General features: G+C 42.5%; 1 long non-coding RNA gene across 1 annotated transcript in view; it reads left to right on the forward strand.

Moving 5' to 3' along the window:
* The first annotated feature begins 914 nt into the window (after positions 1–914).
* LOC138296741 (uncharacterized) overlaps positions 915–17,882 on the forward strand; it is a 34,222-nt gene continuing 17,254 nt past the window's right edge. Inside the window, exon 1 of the long non-coding RNA XR_011203887.1 lies at positions 915–1,293. This is a non-coding gene — a long non-coding RNA (uncharacterized lncRNA). The remainder of the gene's footprint in view (positions 1,294–17,882) is intronic.

Below are 17,882 nucleotides of genomic sequence, written 5' to 3' on the forward strand. Positions count from 1 at the left end.
TGCACCCTGCCATCTGGTTTGTCCAGGGCCTACCTTAGTGGAGACTTATATGTATACAAAGGGAAGATTTGGGCCTGGGAAAGGGGTTACTTTTGCCAGGTTGACATGGCAGTGTAGAACTTCACGCACAGGTTCTGCACTGGCTGGCCTGAGACATGGTTAAAGGGCTACTTAAGTGGGTGGCACAATCAGTCCTGCAAACCCACAAGAAGCATTTAATTTAAGGGTCATTGGCACATGTAGTGCACTTTATTAAGAATTGATAAGTAAACTAAATATGCCAATTGGGGATAAGCCAATGTTACCATGTTTAGTGGAGAGAGCACAAGCACTTTAGCACTGGTTAGTAGTGGTGCACAGAGTCCAAAAGCCAGCAAAAAAGAGGTCAGAAAAGTGGAGGAAGTAGGCAAAAAGTTGGGGGAAGACCACTGTAAAGCTGTCAGGTCTAACAGTGATCATGCAAAAAGAAGCATCCTGTATATTCCTGCTTACTAAATAGCTCTGTAATACATATTTTGAAGTTGTGGTTTCAATTTCTTCCTTATCATGGAATTATGCAGTCGTTTTCAGACACTAGTGCAATAAGCTTTTAAGCAGAGCTGAAAAATACTTTTTTCTACGCATTATGAACAGAGGATGGATCGGTGCTGACATTTTGTTAGGGAACCTGAGCTCATATCATTGTGTGACGTGGAAGGCATAATCATGTGACACAAAAGTTTTCAACAGTATTTTGCTTGTTTGTCGAATATAAACAGCATGTAAATGGGTCTTTATGTACTGTATTCCAGGACAGTTAATTGGATTAATTAATATATGCATTCTTTTGATCTGATTAGTCAGATTATTTTCTAAGCTTTTATACAGTGATCCTGAAGTCCATATTGCACTATTGCAACTATGTAAGTTGCAATTACGCCTTCCAAGGTTGGGAAGACATTACATTAATGTGTTTGCTGGACATTAGATTTGGTACAGGACATTACAAAGTAATCACAGTGTGCCTCTGTTGCCCTGGAAACACCGTGGATTAAAACACATTGGAACTACTCTTCTCTTTGAAGAATACAACCCCTTGATTTATTTGGTCCACCCATGAGTCAAAAAGCTATAACACTGGGGCCGGCAGCTGAGTTATCTTTAGTCCGTCTGGAAGGCTGAGGACCGAGCATCCCTGTGCTGTGAAGGCCGCTTTGCTGCAGTAATTTGACGACCGTCCTCAGAGTTGTACAAACAACATGAAACTGTTCTACCTTGTGTTCGCTCTTGCTCTCCTCTTCTGTCATGCTACTGGTAGGTACAAAACAACTGAGAGATGTGTAATTTGTACAACTACTTAAATGGGGGGAAATCAACGATTTTTAAAAAAGAAAATACATTTCTGAATTGTAGATTCACGCTGCCTACAAGAATGATTCACAAATGTTGGTGGGAGGATTCATGGAAAATCTATGTCATTTGTAGATTCTCATATTCATGCTTCCTCCACTCGTGGGTTGATAGGCTGCATTGCTAAGCGTGTCAGAAATGTTTAACAGTACTAAATACTTTTTCTTTAAATTGAAATATTCATGTCACTTGAATCTCTATTGCTTGATTAATAATAAACAATACAGAGTGATTATACAATCGTACAAATCAATTTAATACATCAGAATAAGTCGCCCCTTCGTACAGAAGCTTAACCTTGTTAATCACGACATATTCCATGATCACATTTATGCAAGAATCATTCAATAGCCTCAACAGCCCTGCTAACTGGGAGTCCTCTCCTGGCAGGAAAAAAAGTCCTGTGTTAATTTCCCTTTCTCCAAGCCGGACTCACACTGTCATTCGGTGTTAGCTTTTCCAGGTGGAATGACATTTTATGCATAGCTGCAAGCACGGTTGTGAACGTCACACCCAGGATGCACCCACCATTCAAGCTCCCTTTTCCGCGCCGTTAACTCCACATTTCATTCATACTGTAGACATGGGCGCAGCGTGATTAGTAAAATTGGGGGTGGGGGGAGGTGAGCTTCAAATTTCCCAACATTCACGCTGGCTTATGATGCTAAAATACATTACAGGACAAGCAGGGTGCATAACAGGGGCTCAAAGGGGGAGGAATGCGGACCGGCAGGAGGACTAGTGAGAGAAGGCGCATTATTTTGTGAAATAACCAACGTTTTGGAAGCCTTTGCAAACAGAAAGTGGGAGAGAATGTGTGCTCGTTTTGTCTGTGAGTATTAACATTCCTTTTGAAATCTGACAGGAACCTCACCATACCCAGCAGAAAGCACATGTACCGAACTATTTATCACAAATGCATTTATTAGGGGGGTAAGACCCCAAATACCCCCCTCAAGCTAAGCCCCTGACTGTAGATAATAATGAGCCCTGGTTCTATAAATGTCTGCAGATTCTTTGAATCAGCATCTCTGCGTTCCTGCCCGCAGTTCATATTTTTTGGGTAGAGTTGTTCCCAGATCAAAAAGAACAGATGATGGACGGAAAGCTGAACAATGCAAGCATTCACCCCCAGTTACAAAGATCTTAGTTTAATCCATTGTTTGTATGCTCACCACGCCACACCCGTTTGGACCCAGCCATATGCAAATCAGTCTTGACCCTGTTCTTCCTGGAAACAGTCCAGCCCGAACTGCTAAACCAGGTCCTCCCTGGACCGGGAACAGGCATCCTAGGACCGGTTTCACTGTATCACCGGTCCCAGGATGCTTGTTTCTGGTCCAGGGAGGACCTGGCCTGGCAGTTCGGGCTGGACTGTTCCCATGGGGAACAGGGTCAAGACTGATTTGCATATGGCTGGGTCCAAACTGGAATAGTATGACGAGCAAAACAAATGATGGATTAAACCCAGATCTGTGACTGAGGGTGAATGTTTGATTTGTTCTACATTCCGTCCATCATCTGTTGTTTTTGCATTTGTCGGCCCAAGTGGGAAGGGTATGCCCAGACATGGGTCCTGTGCTTGCTATGCCACCAGATTCAAACTAGCCTGGCTGATGAAGGGTGATACCCTGGTACCGGTCCCAGGATGCTTGTTTCTGGTCTGGGGGGACCTGGCTTGGCAGTTCGGGCTGGACTGTTCCCATGGGGAACAGGGTCAAGACTGATTTGCATATGGCTGGGCCCAAACTGGAATGGCATGGTGAGCAAAACAAATGATGGATTAAACCCAGATCTGTGACTGGGGGTGAATGTTTGATTTGATCTGCATTCCGTCCATCATCTGTTGTCGTTGCAAAAACTATTCAACCTTTTTTTTTCAAGAGTGAACAAACGTATATATGTTTGTTAACTGTTACATATTGTTTATTGAAAATAATGAATATTTCAATCTAACCGAATTCTTGCATAACAGTTTTATAGCATATAAGTCAGAGTGCTGGTTGTCTGACGTCACTGACTGCGTTTCAACCCTCATAGCCTATCAGAAGTGATCCTGACATGTAACTGACTCCGCTCCAAGGTGCTAACCTTTCAGAGTAAGTGGCTTGGGATGCGATTGGCTCTGCTGAAGCTCTTTTTGCCTTCAGAGGCAACGTTGTCTAATGCTTGACCTCTCCACCCCCGGGCGGTGCGACCAGCGCCACCGTACCGGGTGCTGCCTTTAGGTTTGCAGGTATATTATGGTTTTAAAAGCACCTGCTGTGGAGTTCCTTTTTAGGTAACAATAAATATGTCAAGATAGCTCTGGTGATTAATGTTCTGCCTAGAGACAGATCAGAGTTTTTCTAGTGGACGTTCTAAGGTAGGCAGAGGGTTAATATGCCTGCTGCAAAGAAAGTGTACCATGCAGATTAAGTGCATATAATGCAAATAGGTCAGTGCGTTACTACTTTTGTCAGAGAGGTCTTTTTGTTACTTGCAGAGTATAAGTTAAAATCCTAGTATAGAACAGTGAGCTATTAACCGTCGTCAAAGAGCTGCACGCAGACTGCAAGGTATAAATTCCAGCGTTATGATTTTTTACCCAGTCTTTCATTATCCTAATGATGTAAAAAGGGTTCATTTGGATAGCAATCCATTCTTATTATTAAAGAGAACCCCCAACCATGGTATTACATTTTAAATTCCGAATTTGTGCTTTTCCAGACCAAGCACTCAAACTATACAGCCTACCAGTGTGGATGACCTGTGACCACTACACCTTGTAGTCCTGTCTCATGTAACGTTTCTCATACACTGATTTTCACCTATGATTGTTTTCGTTTGTGTAACGTGTGTGTGATGGAAAGTGTATCTGAGAGGGAGTGGTTATGTAGACTTGAGGGCCACAGTTAAAGCGTGGTAGTGAGGGAATCTGTGGCAGAAGTGGTCATTGGGGGGCTCCAACAAACACTGTCGCACAGGGTGCCACTAGCACTAAGGCCTGCCCTGCCCACCCCTATACGTTTTTAGAGGTGGTCCTGGTATGTGACTGAGAGACTATGATCGAGACAGAACAGGTGTCCTAAAGAGACCTCAGCTAACTTGCAAGGGTTTTGGGCCACAGCACTCTACGAACATCATCACTTACTGCTCATCTAGACATTCCATAATGTTGTCTTTGCATCTTTTGACGGGCTTTGCAAAAATCACTTCCCACTTTTTATTCCACTGGGCTATTGATCCATCTAACTCCACGCCTCGCAATTTGGACTCACCCCGTTCTTGGGGGATTGACACATTCTTGCATGTCGACATTTTTGCGTTAAAATGCAAGTAGTGGAGCAGTCTTTATATCAATATTAGGAGTAGATATCACATGTAGGCCTAACCCTAAAATGTACCAAAAATATGTCACCAATCGATCAAACACAGTCATAGGGGCTGATTTAAAGTTCGGAGTACAGTTATTACTAAATCAGGGCAGTGGCGTAAAATACACCTTCGTCCCGATGAAGTAACCACACTCTTAATTTAGAGATGTCCACCACCCCAGTGAACATCTCTTACATTGGCAGGAACTGCTGTCATAGTACCGCCTGACAAACTTTTAAGACATTTTTTTTATTTTAAAAAACAAAATACCATAGCGTCTCCTTTGGTGTGGGGGCCATTTCACACTTCTAACATTCCTTTACTGCCTGGCTTTACCAGGTGGTAATGGACAGCGCAAACTAGCCATTTGACTGCTCTCTCTATATTGGGCAGGCGTTCAAATGTACCCAACTATTTATCCAAAACTCCAATGGCTCTCACTGTGTCTTCGTCCGAGAGGTATACCAGTGATGGGAGCGGAGTAGCCTCTGTCGCAGACATACTGAAGGTCTCCTGGCGCAAAATGAGGCTGGCGGACCTTCAGGTTCAATGAGAAACTCTACATCAGGCAGATAGTGCATGGAAGCGGTAAAAGGGAAAATGAGCTACACAATTCTCAATGATTAAGCCACTGTGCATCACCTATCACAGTGCATTTATCGATAATAAAAAACAGGTTTGCTAAACATCACCTAATCTTTCAGATTTTCCTCCTGAAATCCCTTTAAGCATTGCATTTTATTATCGAATGTAATACTGCTCAATGTATCGACTTTTGAATGATGGACAAGAGATTTGGCCCTGCCAGGGCTCACACTCGTGAGCAACAGCTCATAATAAATATCTGCAGACTGCAGCAAGTGCTTAACTCACCGACCCCCCTATTAAGGATAACGGAAAGAAAAACAATAATACAGAGATGTAAAAGTGCAGAGAAGTGCTTGTATCTTAAATTAAATTATTTCATAATTCAGGTCTTAAATTTAATTTCTAAACTAGCAGCAGAGGCTTGTACTACTGTGTGCAAACCGCTGCTTCTAAAATGGATTTTTGGTGACAGCAAATTTCATCAGAAATGTATTCAGTTAATCAGGATATGTCATTTTGACCACAAGTGCCATTTTTTGGGTACCGAAATTAAAAGTATGTGTGTAACAAATGTTGTGACTATGACCCATAACTGAGAAAATCATGTACTAACATATGTAAAAATTAGTTAGACTCTGTATCTGTAGAAGAGAGTGCATCAGTCTATTTCATGCTCCTGACATCTAGAGGGCGTGTAAATAATTCCAAACAGCATCAGAGAGAGGACAGGTTTACAGATCTCACTGGAAGAGAAACAAATTACGAAACAGCGCCCCACCTGTTAGAATAAAGCTTGACACTATTAGTCATTTGGGCAGCCCTCCAACCCTAGACATGTCCACCGCCTGGTGATGATCTATGTACCGTCTGTACATTCACCAGTGATGTGGATTTACTGAAGGTGCAGATGAATGCTGAGGGGGCGCCATGCTTATTTTGCTGGTTTAGCATTCTGTTTTATTTTTCACAAACTCCCAAAACAGGAGTTTGTTTGTGTAAAACACCTGATACCTGAATTTAAAAATAGTGAGGGCATTTCCTTGCCGGTTCGGGGCAGATATTGCACCACTGTGGAACAATTGTCCCCCAGTAATAAAACCAGACCCCAGAAACTAAACTGTCCCTCACCCTTCCATCCTCTTTGGGAAAACACTTGATACCTGGCACTGCCAGTCTGGCTTTGGTGGTTAGCAGACCACTGGGTCAATGCTTTCTGATAGCAGAAGCATTTGAGAATCTGCTGTCAATAACTCAGTGGTTCCCCCAATTTAAAATGGGTTGTTGGAACCACAAGGCTGGAGTACAGGGTATTTAATGCTTAGTGGGACTGTCCCACATCCACTAAACACTAGATGATCCCTGTGTATGTTTTGTGTGTTACTAAAACTGGGCAAACTGGATGGGCCTGGGTATTCTTCTCTGCTACGAAAATTCATTGCCTTTGAGATTATTTTTCTTGAAAATTCTGCCAAAATATTAAGACATGGATGATGGTCACATTTTATAGTATAAACCTATTTATTGGTGTCCCTCTGCCCTTTTTTGGTCCATCTTTGCCACATTGGTACCTTCCTTATTCTTAGTTTGGTGTTCGTGTGTTCTATTATTCTGTCTCTTGGTGGCCTCTCTAATCTTTCCCTTGCTCAGATTCTCTTTATTTTTAGTTTGTCTGCTAAATCTCTGCTTTTAACAACTATCTTTTCTCCTTCTGGACCGACTCTTACCTCTGAGCTCCAGTCATCCATCCAGGGTGCCGTTTCTGCTTTTTTCATAATTCTTTATTGTTTCTGTCCCTTAGGGAAGCCTTCTCTTTTTTCTTCTTTTGTTGTCTATGTTTTCTTTTGTTAATTCTTAACTCTCCATCAATATCTTTCTCTTTTTATTTCCATTGAGCCCTTCACCTCCTTTCTCTCCTTCTGCATAACGTTATCACTGAAGATCTATCTATCTATCTATCTATCTATCTATCTATCTATCTATCTATCTATCTATCTACTTATCTTATTAATCTTGATCTTACAGTAGTGTTAAAGTGTTGAAGGGTTATTGTAGGGGTCAGCAGAATATGTTCCTGTGTTTTCTGCCAGATGGCTTAATTTGCTGTGAATAGTGAGTTCAGGCATGGTCTCAGAAAACCAATAAACACGAGTGAGTACAATTCTTGGAAAGTGTTCTGCTTTTATAAAGGCCAATCCCTAACTACATCTGTAGTTTCTAATGAATACACACACTTTTCTGCACCACCTTGGATTTTTTGATTGCATTATTAGCAAGTATCATATAAAACAACATAATTAAAGTCTCTATAGGAATGCTGATGATTAAACAAGGTCAAATGAAGACAAAACACTAATCAAGATAAATGTTACTGAGAAGCCTAAAAAAAGGTTTTAAATGAACAAGGCTAAATAAGTAAATGTAGCATGCAATGGAGAACAACGTGATTCCATCAATGCACACCTTAGCATTGTGTTCACAGTTTCAATATTAGGAGTTTTACCTTCACCCAGGCATTGCTCTCCGGCAGTGATCCTCGAAGTATGGCCGAGGAGCCGCTTGCGGTGCTCCCGACCTTCACTTGCGGCCCCCGCTGAACCCCCGCAGAGGCCTTCTGTTTACTTAAGAGAGCACTCACTTTCAGAAAGATGTTAAACAAACGGGCAAGGGTTTATTTACAAGATAACTGAAGCAATAGAAAAGCAGCAAAGAAGGTATTCTGCACTAGATTTTAGAAACATTAATTTTTAAAACATCTTACAACAAACGTGTATAAAAATGACAAACTCTCTTTAAAATTCCCAAAAGTTTATTTCACTAACATATAGGTGCATTTCACCTTAGTACAGCAAATTATATCAGTGCATTCAGAAGTATTTTTTTAAAGTGATAGTTTTCAAAAAAGGAATGTAGACACATTCATGCCCCCTCCCACCCTGACAACAATGCCTATAGTGAACTAAGAGGCCAGTCACTTGTCACGTCGAACCCTCTGTGCGGCCTGGGATGTACTTGGGAGACATTATGGTTTATTAAATCAAACACAAGAGAAGGATTTGTATAGTGCATTCCTGAACACATATATTTCAAGGTGGGCCTACATGCGATAATGAAGAAAAGGGAGACAAAGTGAAATAAAACAATTGCCTAGGATCACACACTTTGGTCAAGTTGGGAAGCTGGGATCAATCATAGCCTTTCTTGTTTCACACTGTACAATTCTTTTTTATTCTGATTAAGTATTGAAGTTATTTCTTTTTTACACTTGACTCTCCCAATGTAGTCATAGCAAGTAGTGAAGGCTTACCCCCAATGTGTGAAAGAGGGAAATTGATTCAGATTCTGCATAAATTAGTATTGTAAAATCTATGACTCTACTAGAGACTAGAGGGTTATTTTAGAGGGCAGTATGGAATGAAACCCTCAAAATAACGCCATTACTCACTGACACCATGTACATGCTTCGCATCTCCAGCACCCACTTTACCCCTAACCTAGCCCCACAAAGCCATACTCCCCACCCCGGTGGCATCAATGAGGTCTAGACTAACCAAAACATATTTTTAGTTAATTGTTATTTTTTAAATTGAAATGATGGGTATTTGTTAAAAGTGAGCCAACAATAAATTACAACAATATTTTAGTTCATCAACCCTGTGCACCATTAATTTTTAGCACAGCTGGATGTGTGATTTGTGACCGTCTTTGTCCAATCCTTCTAGTGTGTTAGAAGTGATCACGGTATGTGACTGAAGGTGCCCAACCCCGCCAGCTCTTTAGAGTTACTAATCAGAGAAGTAAGTCGCTGGAGAGCAGCAGTACTGCAAGAATATTCACTAGGGAACCTCAGCCTAAGGGCGCTCAGAAGCTGGGCAGATGAGTTTAATTCAGGGACCTAGAAACATGTTTCTCTCTCGTGATATTGTATGGCATTACAAGTTGTTTTCTTACAGAAATAATCAGGACAGATATCTAGGGATGTTGTCCACTCTGGAAGAAACTTTTTTTCAGATGTTCCAACAGAGGAACTGTGTCCCCATAATACCGGGTCACCACATATATTGGTTTCAGGCCAGTTAGGAATCCCACAGTCAAGTTAACTGGCAAATCCTGCACATGTCAGCAGTCAAGTATGGAGTCACAGTGCCCTTTTTGAAGACACAGCTTCAAGGGTCAAAGATTCCTCAGCAGCCAGGCAGACTTCCATGGCAGACAAAGGTTCCTGAAGTGTCTTTCCAAGAGATTGTCTACATGCAGTCCTGGAAAGTCTGCTTTCATACAAGAAAGTTCAAGCAGTAAGGTCTGAACATCTGGAGGTACACAAGAATCTTCCTTCCTGTTTTCTGCTCGTCACACCTTAAAAAAGAGGAACAGAGGTTGTGGAGGGCCCCAGTAAAGCAAACATCCATTTGACATCTGACCAAGCAAGGCTAAACTCATTCCCACACTAAACAGTTTTGCAGCTAAATGATATACACAAAGTCCTGTGAGATTTTCATATGAAGAAAAGATTCTTAACTTCAAAACGCTAAAATGAAAGAAACAATGTATAAGCTACATATTTCCACTAACACTGAAAGAGGATGCCATAATACTGACAGATTCCCGAAGGGCAATTCAAATAGGTTAATCAGCCTGACAAGCCAAGGATAGCTCATTGGCACACATTACTTTCCGGCTAGAAACATTTATTAAACGCTTACTCCTCCAACACTGTAACAAAAATAGGAAAGTAAAACCTGACTGAAATATTGTGTATTCCAGTCAACATTATGCTTAGCCTCTTACAATTATAAAGTTAGTATCCAGAGGAAATAAATTATCAATTTAACAGGTTAATTTAGTTGTTAATTTTGGTTAGCAAAGAGTGAATCCTTCTTTACTCATGTAAGTGTCGCTTCTATTGGGGAGTGGTTGAGTAAACTTTCTGAGGTCTGACAGTAACTTGTTTTTTTCTGCTAGGGTCTCACACTCCACTCCCAGATCAGCAGTGTCTTCCTTCCACCTCTCCTTAATTTTCCTTTGGTAGCCTAAGTTTGACAGAGTTGTGACCGGCTACTTGCATTTTCTTTACAACAATGATTACTATTCGCCAATTACTGATCTGTTCCTTCTAAGGAGACTCCATCACATGTTTCTACTGACTGCACAGGGTCCACAGCCGATTGGTTTCTAAAAATCTGATCTACAGTTTGCTCAGGAATTAATTATTCTGCAGCACTACATTTACTGCAAGACTGATCAATAAATTGCAATAGCACTAACCCCTCCCAGATGAGCACACAGACAAAGCAAATTAGCCAATAGCTTGTTATGTAAATCTGTGGTAAGAATAAAGGCTATGATTGCAAGTGAAACAAGATTTACTTTAGTACTACCAGCATATTAATCCCCTCCTTCCGTTGTCAGGTATGGGAATGGCGGTAATAAATTGTAGTTTACTAGTCAGATATTTTGATCATCATTTCTAAGTAGCAAGCAGAGACTTAAAATCACTTGTGACTTGAAACTCCTGATTTTGTTCATTGACTACTGAGGGTGTACTTTGTAGTTTGGGGCCCAAATGTAATTCTAATTTTCCCAATACCAAAGGGGTATATAGTGACTATAATTCATAAAGGATGCATTTATTTTATTATAAACAATTCTTCATAAAGTCTAGTTTTTTTCAATCTTTTCAATTTATTTAATCGATTTTTCTTATCAAATTAATTCTTTTTGTTTAATATTATACTATAGAAGAATACATTTACATGGCTTTCTATGAAGACTAGAGTATTTTGCTAATGACCATAACATAGAAAACCTAACTAACACTTGAAGCAATTGGTCTACCATGAAATAGGCAACTAGTTTTAACTTTAAATAATTACACAACAAGAATAATTAAATGAATGTATTGAAAACTTTAGAACATCAGTTAAAAAGAATGATAAATGTTTGTGAACAACGGTTGTATGTTGGAACTGCACATGCTGTTATCATGCATGGCTTTAGAACGCAGTCTAAATAGCGAATGCGTCGTTACCACGCATTCCTTTAGCATGCAAGTCGTTTCAACGACATCCCTTAGGGAAGCGCTGGACTTTGGAATGGTATAATTTACTATTCCAACTTCAGCCTGCGCACAGCAGGGAATGTGTTGGACTTAAAATCCAACACCGGTCCAACAATGCGTTCACTAAAGGAAGTAATTGTAACGACTTTCATAGTTCAGGAATGGTTGTATGATGGCAATCACGCATGCCTGATCAACGCGGTCGGAACAAAGACCGCGTTGTTTCCACGCATGCCTTTACCACGTATGCCTTTACAATGATTTTTTGTTGTAAAGGCATGCCTAGTAAAGGCATGTGTGGAAACGGCATGCGTGGTTGTCACATGCCACCCCCCACCCTAAAAACAGAAGTACCCTGACCCCCACCGTTAAAAACTACCCCAATACCCCCCACCCACCCAGAGCCCTAAAACCGACCCCCACCCCCAAAAATAAAACAACCAAACCCCTAAAAACAAAATTACCCTGACCCCCCCAAACCCCTGCCCCTAAAAACAGAAGTATCCCGACCCCCCACTTTTAAAAACTACCCCGATACACCACCACCCACCCTGACCCCTAAAACCGATCCCACCCCTCAAAAATAAAACTACCCAACCCCTAAAAACTAAATTAACCTAACTCCCCCACCCCGCCCCTAAAAACCTTATCCCCGCCTGCCCTGAATACAAAATTACCCCAACCCCCCACCCGCCCATAAAAACCCGACCCGCCACACGCTCTAAATGCAAAATTACCCCGACCCCCAACCCCTAAAAACCCGCCCTAAATAAAAAATTACCCTAACCCCCACCCCTAATAACCTGTCCCCAACCGCCCTAAATACAAAATTGCCCTGACCCCCACCCCTAAAAACCTGACCCCCACCCCCTCAAATACAAAATTACCCCGCCCCTAAAAACAAAATAACCCAGACCCCCCACCCCCTCCCTAAAAACCATAGTGCCGACCCCCCCGCACCTTTAAAAAAAAAATAATAACCTAACCACCCTAACCCCTTCACCCTCCGCCCCACCCCTAAAAACTACCCCAACCCTGCCTCAGCCCCACTTACCTGACCACATCCTCTCCCAGTGGATCTTCCTTTTACTCTGCCTTAACCACGCATGTGCATTGTTCAGCACATGCGTGGTTAAGGCAGAAAAAAAGGCCTGCGTTGTTCAGGCAAGCATCGTTTCGCTTGCGTGAACAATGCAGGCGTGGTTCCGGACACGTTGTTCCGGATCTTTCCCTTCAGGAATACGTTGTAAAGACGCATTTGCTGTTTAGACTGTGTTCTAAAGGCACTGCGTGGTAAAGGCTGTTTCGCCTGAACAACTGTTTATGCTTGGATCTTCAGTTATGAGGAGACACCAAAATGAGGTCTGAAGAATTTCTTGTCAAAGGTTTGTAGACTACCAGACGTCCTGATGGATGGACAAAGGCTACAGATAAATGTGATATATTATCAGCTAATAGTATAAGCTTGTCTTCAATAAAAGAAATAGAGTTATAGAACAAGTCTTCAGACGCCGATGCATGAGCATGGGGGACTCTTGGCTGCTGGCGTGCTAATCCTAAGAAGCTGCTGGACAATTCCCCTTCCCTGAACTACATGCCTGATTGGCTGGGGAGGCTCCGTGGGAAAAATATTAATCTGTAATGCAGTCTTCTTAATTGAAGATATGTTTCTACTACCCGCTGACACCTAAAAGAAAATAAACGGTGGCTAGAAATAACCTGTCTTCCTCAAGCACCAAAATCACAGAGATGGCCATATATGATTATCAGTATAAATATTTAGGTCCATATTTACTGAAACTTTGCTCCACCCTTGCTTCGCGCAATGCAACGCATATTAACGCAAAGGTTTCTTTGGAATTTACAAACCATCCAAGCCTTGATTTGCGTGGCCTTTCGTGGCTTTGTAAAGAAATGTAACGCAGCAGTTTGCTCTGAGTTCCAGTATATTTCTTAGAGGTAGGCTTTCCATTGGTGGAACATGGGCGATCCTGTGCATCCACCCATGTATTTCATGCAATTCCAGATTTACTAAGGCTTGTAAAGCTGGAATTGCTTGGAATAGGTACGCCTACCACATAGAGGCATAACACAGAGAAATAGGTTTATTTCTCCTCATTATGTTCTCTTTGGATTGTTTTTGTGCTAGCACCTTTACAGCATGGTGAAAGGTTGCCCTTGTTGGCGCTATGCAGCCACAAGTGCACAAACACCTCTGTCCTTTTGGTCTTCATTTAACCTGACCTTTATTCTGTCTGGTAAAGATCTTTACTGCTTAGCTATATATACACATATTGGGGACAGTAGCTGTAAAATGTGTGGTGCCTGGGATGCAGCTTTCTTGCATTCAGCATGGCGTTGTCCGAGCATTGCCCTATTCTGGGACCAAGCCTTGCACTATGAAAGCCAAGACTACACTTGGGGGCATATTTATACTCCGTTTGCGCCGAATTAGCGTCGTTTTTTTCGACGCAAATTTGGCGCAAAACTAACGCCATATTTATACTTTGGCGTTAGACGCGTCTAGCGCCAAAGTATGAGTAAAGAGCGTCATTTTTTTGCGTGAACGCCTTCCTTGCGTTAATGAGATGCAAGGAAGGCGTTCCCGTCTAAAAAAATGACGGCGACGCAAATGCGTCGTATTTATACTCCCGGGCAAAAATCACGCCCGGGAGGTGGCGGGTCAAAAAACCCCGCATTTGCGCCACTATTTAACGCCTGGGTCAGGGTAGGCGTTAAGGGGCCTGTGGGCTCAAAATGAGCCCACAGGTGCCCTCCCCTGCCCCCAGGGACCCCCCTGCCACCCCTGCCCACCCCAGGAGGACACCCAAGGATGGAGGGACCCACCCCAGGGACATTCAGGTAAGTTCAGGTAAGTATAATTTTTTATATTTTTTTAATTTTTTTGTGTGGCATAGGGGGGCCTTATTTGTGCCCCCCTACATGCCACTATGCCCAATGACCATGCCCAGGGGACATAAGTCCCCTGGGCATGGCCATTGGGCAAGGGGGCATGACTCCTGTCTTTACTAAGACAGGAGTCATTTAAATGGCGTCTGGGCGTCGAAAATAATGGCGCAAATCGGGTTGAGGCGATTTTTTTGCCTCAACCTGACTTGCCCCATTTTAAGACGCCCTAACGCCATTTTCCCCCTACGCCGGCGCTGCCTGGTCTACGTGGTTTTTTTCCACGCACACCAGGCAGCGCCGGTCTGCTTGTGCCGGCTAACGCCATTCCATAAATACGGCGCCCGCATGGCGCTTCAGAATGGCGTTAGACGGCGCTAAATTTTTTGACGCTAAACTGCGTTAGCGCAGTTTAGCGTCAAAAAGTATAAATATGGGCCTTGGAATCCAGCTCTTGGTTGACACTGTGTTATTAGGGCATGTTGATAATATCCCTAAAACCTTTTGTTAGCTCATCGCAACTATGATACTGTTGGGTAAATATAGAGTTACCATGGTATTGGGGGGGGGGGGGCGACGCTCTCCCAGATTCCATGATTGGCTCAAGGACAGGACGAATGGCTTGAAACCTACTCTTCTACTCTGCCTAGCGCTCCAAGACCCAGAGACATCTTGGAACCATTCTGGATTTACTTGCGTACTCTTGGCACTGACTGAGAGCTCTACTTCTGTATTACTTTTCCCAGATGAGTAAGCGGGGGGAGATAACTTTACTGAGTTGATGCTCTTCTTTATCATGGAGCCAACCAAAGAAATGTTGTTTATTTATGCTTGATTCATGTTTGTTGTTGATTTTACCATCTCTGCACTGATGAGCTGACGTATATTTCATTGCCTGTCGTATATACAGTGTTAACAGTACTCTGCCACTGCTCGAGGCTACTTGCCTTGTATGTATTTGCCTGCCTCGTTAATAAATGCATAAAAAAAAAAGATCTTTCCTGCTCAGTTCTCTGGAAAAATGTCCAAGCATTCATGTGACTTGGCTACGTGGAGGCGCTGGACGGCAGGTAAGCATGGCCGAGAACCTCACATATGCCCCTTTCACCACATCTCCATTTGGCTTGTTTAGTAACCATGTATCTGGACACTAGAATATACGGCTCTTGACTCATGATTTTTCTTTGAGGGTGGAATTCCAGTTTGCATTTTGAAAGACTGGCGTGCATGTTTAAAATATTTTTGTGCTTTGACCTATAGTTACTGATTTTCACTTGTCTGGGCTCAAGTCCTTGAGTTGTCCTTTCTTGCCTCTGGCGTGCTGAGAGAATACACAAATGGCAAATGGATGATAGTATACTTGAGACATTTGTGTAGCATTCTGTCTGGCAAATCCATTCACCAGGAGCAGCAAACAAATCAACAGGTAAAGGATTGATACCAAAAGGTTTCTGAAGACATTTTAACATCCACTAATTCTCTCCATTGGACAGTATTGCCCCATGTACTTCAGTGAAATTCTAAACAGAGCCTTACCGTATACGCACTATGAAACAGCATGCACTTGAGACTCAAAGGGTGATATTGCTCTATGTCTTTCTGCTATCCTAAATAAAGACCTATACTCTTTGCACAAATATAGCTCTGGCTGTATAGTGGTCTTTACCAAATGTTACTATTTCCTGCTTTGCATTGTCTGAGTTCATCATCTCCTCGAGTAAGTCTTGACTCCTCCTCCACTCTACTCTGTAGAGAATTAAAGACAGACATAGGGATTCTTGATGCTCAACAAGCAGTTCCCAAGACCACTAGTAGTACACAATAGGCACTCATGAAGGAACAGCCCACTAACCTGTTACTTCTCCAAGAGCTGACGAAAAGGCATATCGTATGTTACGCTGTCCACTCTCAAATCTCTGACAAGTTGGCTGACGTGTTTCCTTTTAAATGGGTGATATACTTTGTTCTTCCATGTGATCCTCTATTATATAAAGAGCATTATTGCAAATTATGTGAAAAAGAAGATGAAAGCAGGATAGAGAGACAAAGAGGCCACCTCCTGTCTGGATTAGAGCCAGGCTCAACAAACTCTTGACTAGCGACATCACACATACAACTCATTTCTCATTTCCGTGGAACCCAAACTAAAAATCAAATGTCATATGGCAATTGCCTGCCTCAGGACTATAACTACACCTAAAGTAATGTAAGTATACACCTAAAACTAAACCCCAAAAACATACTTTCAACCAAGGGCCCTGACGTGGCATAATTTCTTTATAAAATAACACAAGTGGCAACAGGTTGATTTTCAATTTTTTCTCATAAAGGCCATTTTTGCCTCTGAAAGCTTAGATTCTTCCAAGAAGAGGGCACTTCACAGCACTGCAAATAACTGAATTTGTACTGACTATATCTAGGATATATTATTCTCTTTCACTGAACTTTTCTAAACATCAAATACCGATTAACCTTCGTATCAAAAATGCTACCCCATGTCATAATAGTTTGTATGGCAAGGTGTGAGCTCTCTATAGTTTGTGGTTATTTAGGATTTCCCAACCTTCATGAATTCCTTTTAATTATACTACCCCAGGTATTCAGAATCAGACTGTTAGAAATGGGGTCTTTGGTTGGCAGTCAGGTACCCCCCTGTCCAAGCAAGGACCCTCACTCTAGTCAGGGTAAAAGAGAATCACCCTCAGCTAACCTCTGCTTACCCCCTTGGTAGCTTGGCACGAGCAGTAGGCTTAACTTCAGAGTGCTAGGTGTAAAGTATTTGTACCAACACACACAGTAACTCAATGAAAACACTACAAAATGACACAACACAGGTTTAGACAAATAGAAACTATTTATCTAAACAAAACAAGACCAAAACTACAAAAATCCACTATACACAAGTCAAGTTATCACTAAAAATGCAGAGTCTTCATGTAATTTTAAACACAGCGCTAACGCTGTTAGCGTGAAAATGTACCTTGGAAGCATCAAAATTAACCCTGCATGGGCGAATGGGCATCAAAAAGGGCTTGCAATGCGTTGATTTCACTCACAAGCGAGAACTTGCGTCGTACCTCCTTTTGTCGGGTCGGCGTGCATCACTTCTTCTCTCCGCAGGAGAGCAATGCGTCGATCCGGTCAGCACTCTCAGGTCCAGGCAGGCCTTGCATTGTTTTTACATGCCCAGCGGTGTTTGCATCAGAAATTCAGCCGCACAATGGTCCGAAAACCATGCAGCGCGGGTTGGGATCTCACCAGCCTCCGTCAGCAATGCTGCGCATTGTTTTTCCAGCTCCGGGCATCAATCTTCCGGTCGTGTTGCAGGTGAGTGTCGATTTTCAGCCACGAAGCCGGTGGCATGTCGATTTTCAGCTGCAGATCGGAGTATCGTCAATCTTTTCCCCACACGGCGGTCTGTGCGTTGATCTCTCACTCTGGGGCTGCCAGCTTCTCTTCTCAGGGTCCCAGGAACTGGATGGGCACCACTTGGCAGAGTAGGAGTCTCTCCAGAGACTCCAGGAGCTGGCAGAGAGAAGTCTTTGCTGTCCCTGAGACTTCAAACAACAGGAGGCAAGCTCTAAAT

This window comes from Pleurodeles waltl, chromosome 5 (assembly GCF_031143425.1).
Source record: "Pleurodeles waltl isolate 20211129_DDA chromosome 5, aPleWal1.hap1.20221129, whole genome shotgun sequence".
NCBI classification, from domain to species: domain Eukaryota; kingdom Metazoa; phylum Chordata; class Amphibia; order Caudata; family Salamandridae; genus Pleurodeles; species Pleurodeles waltl.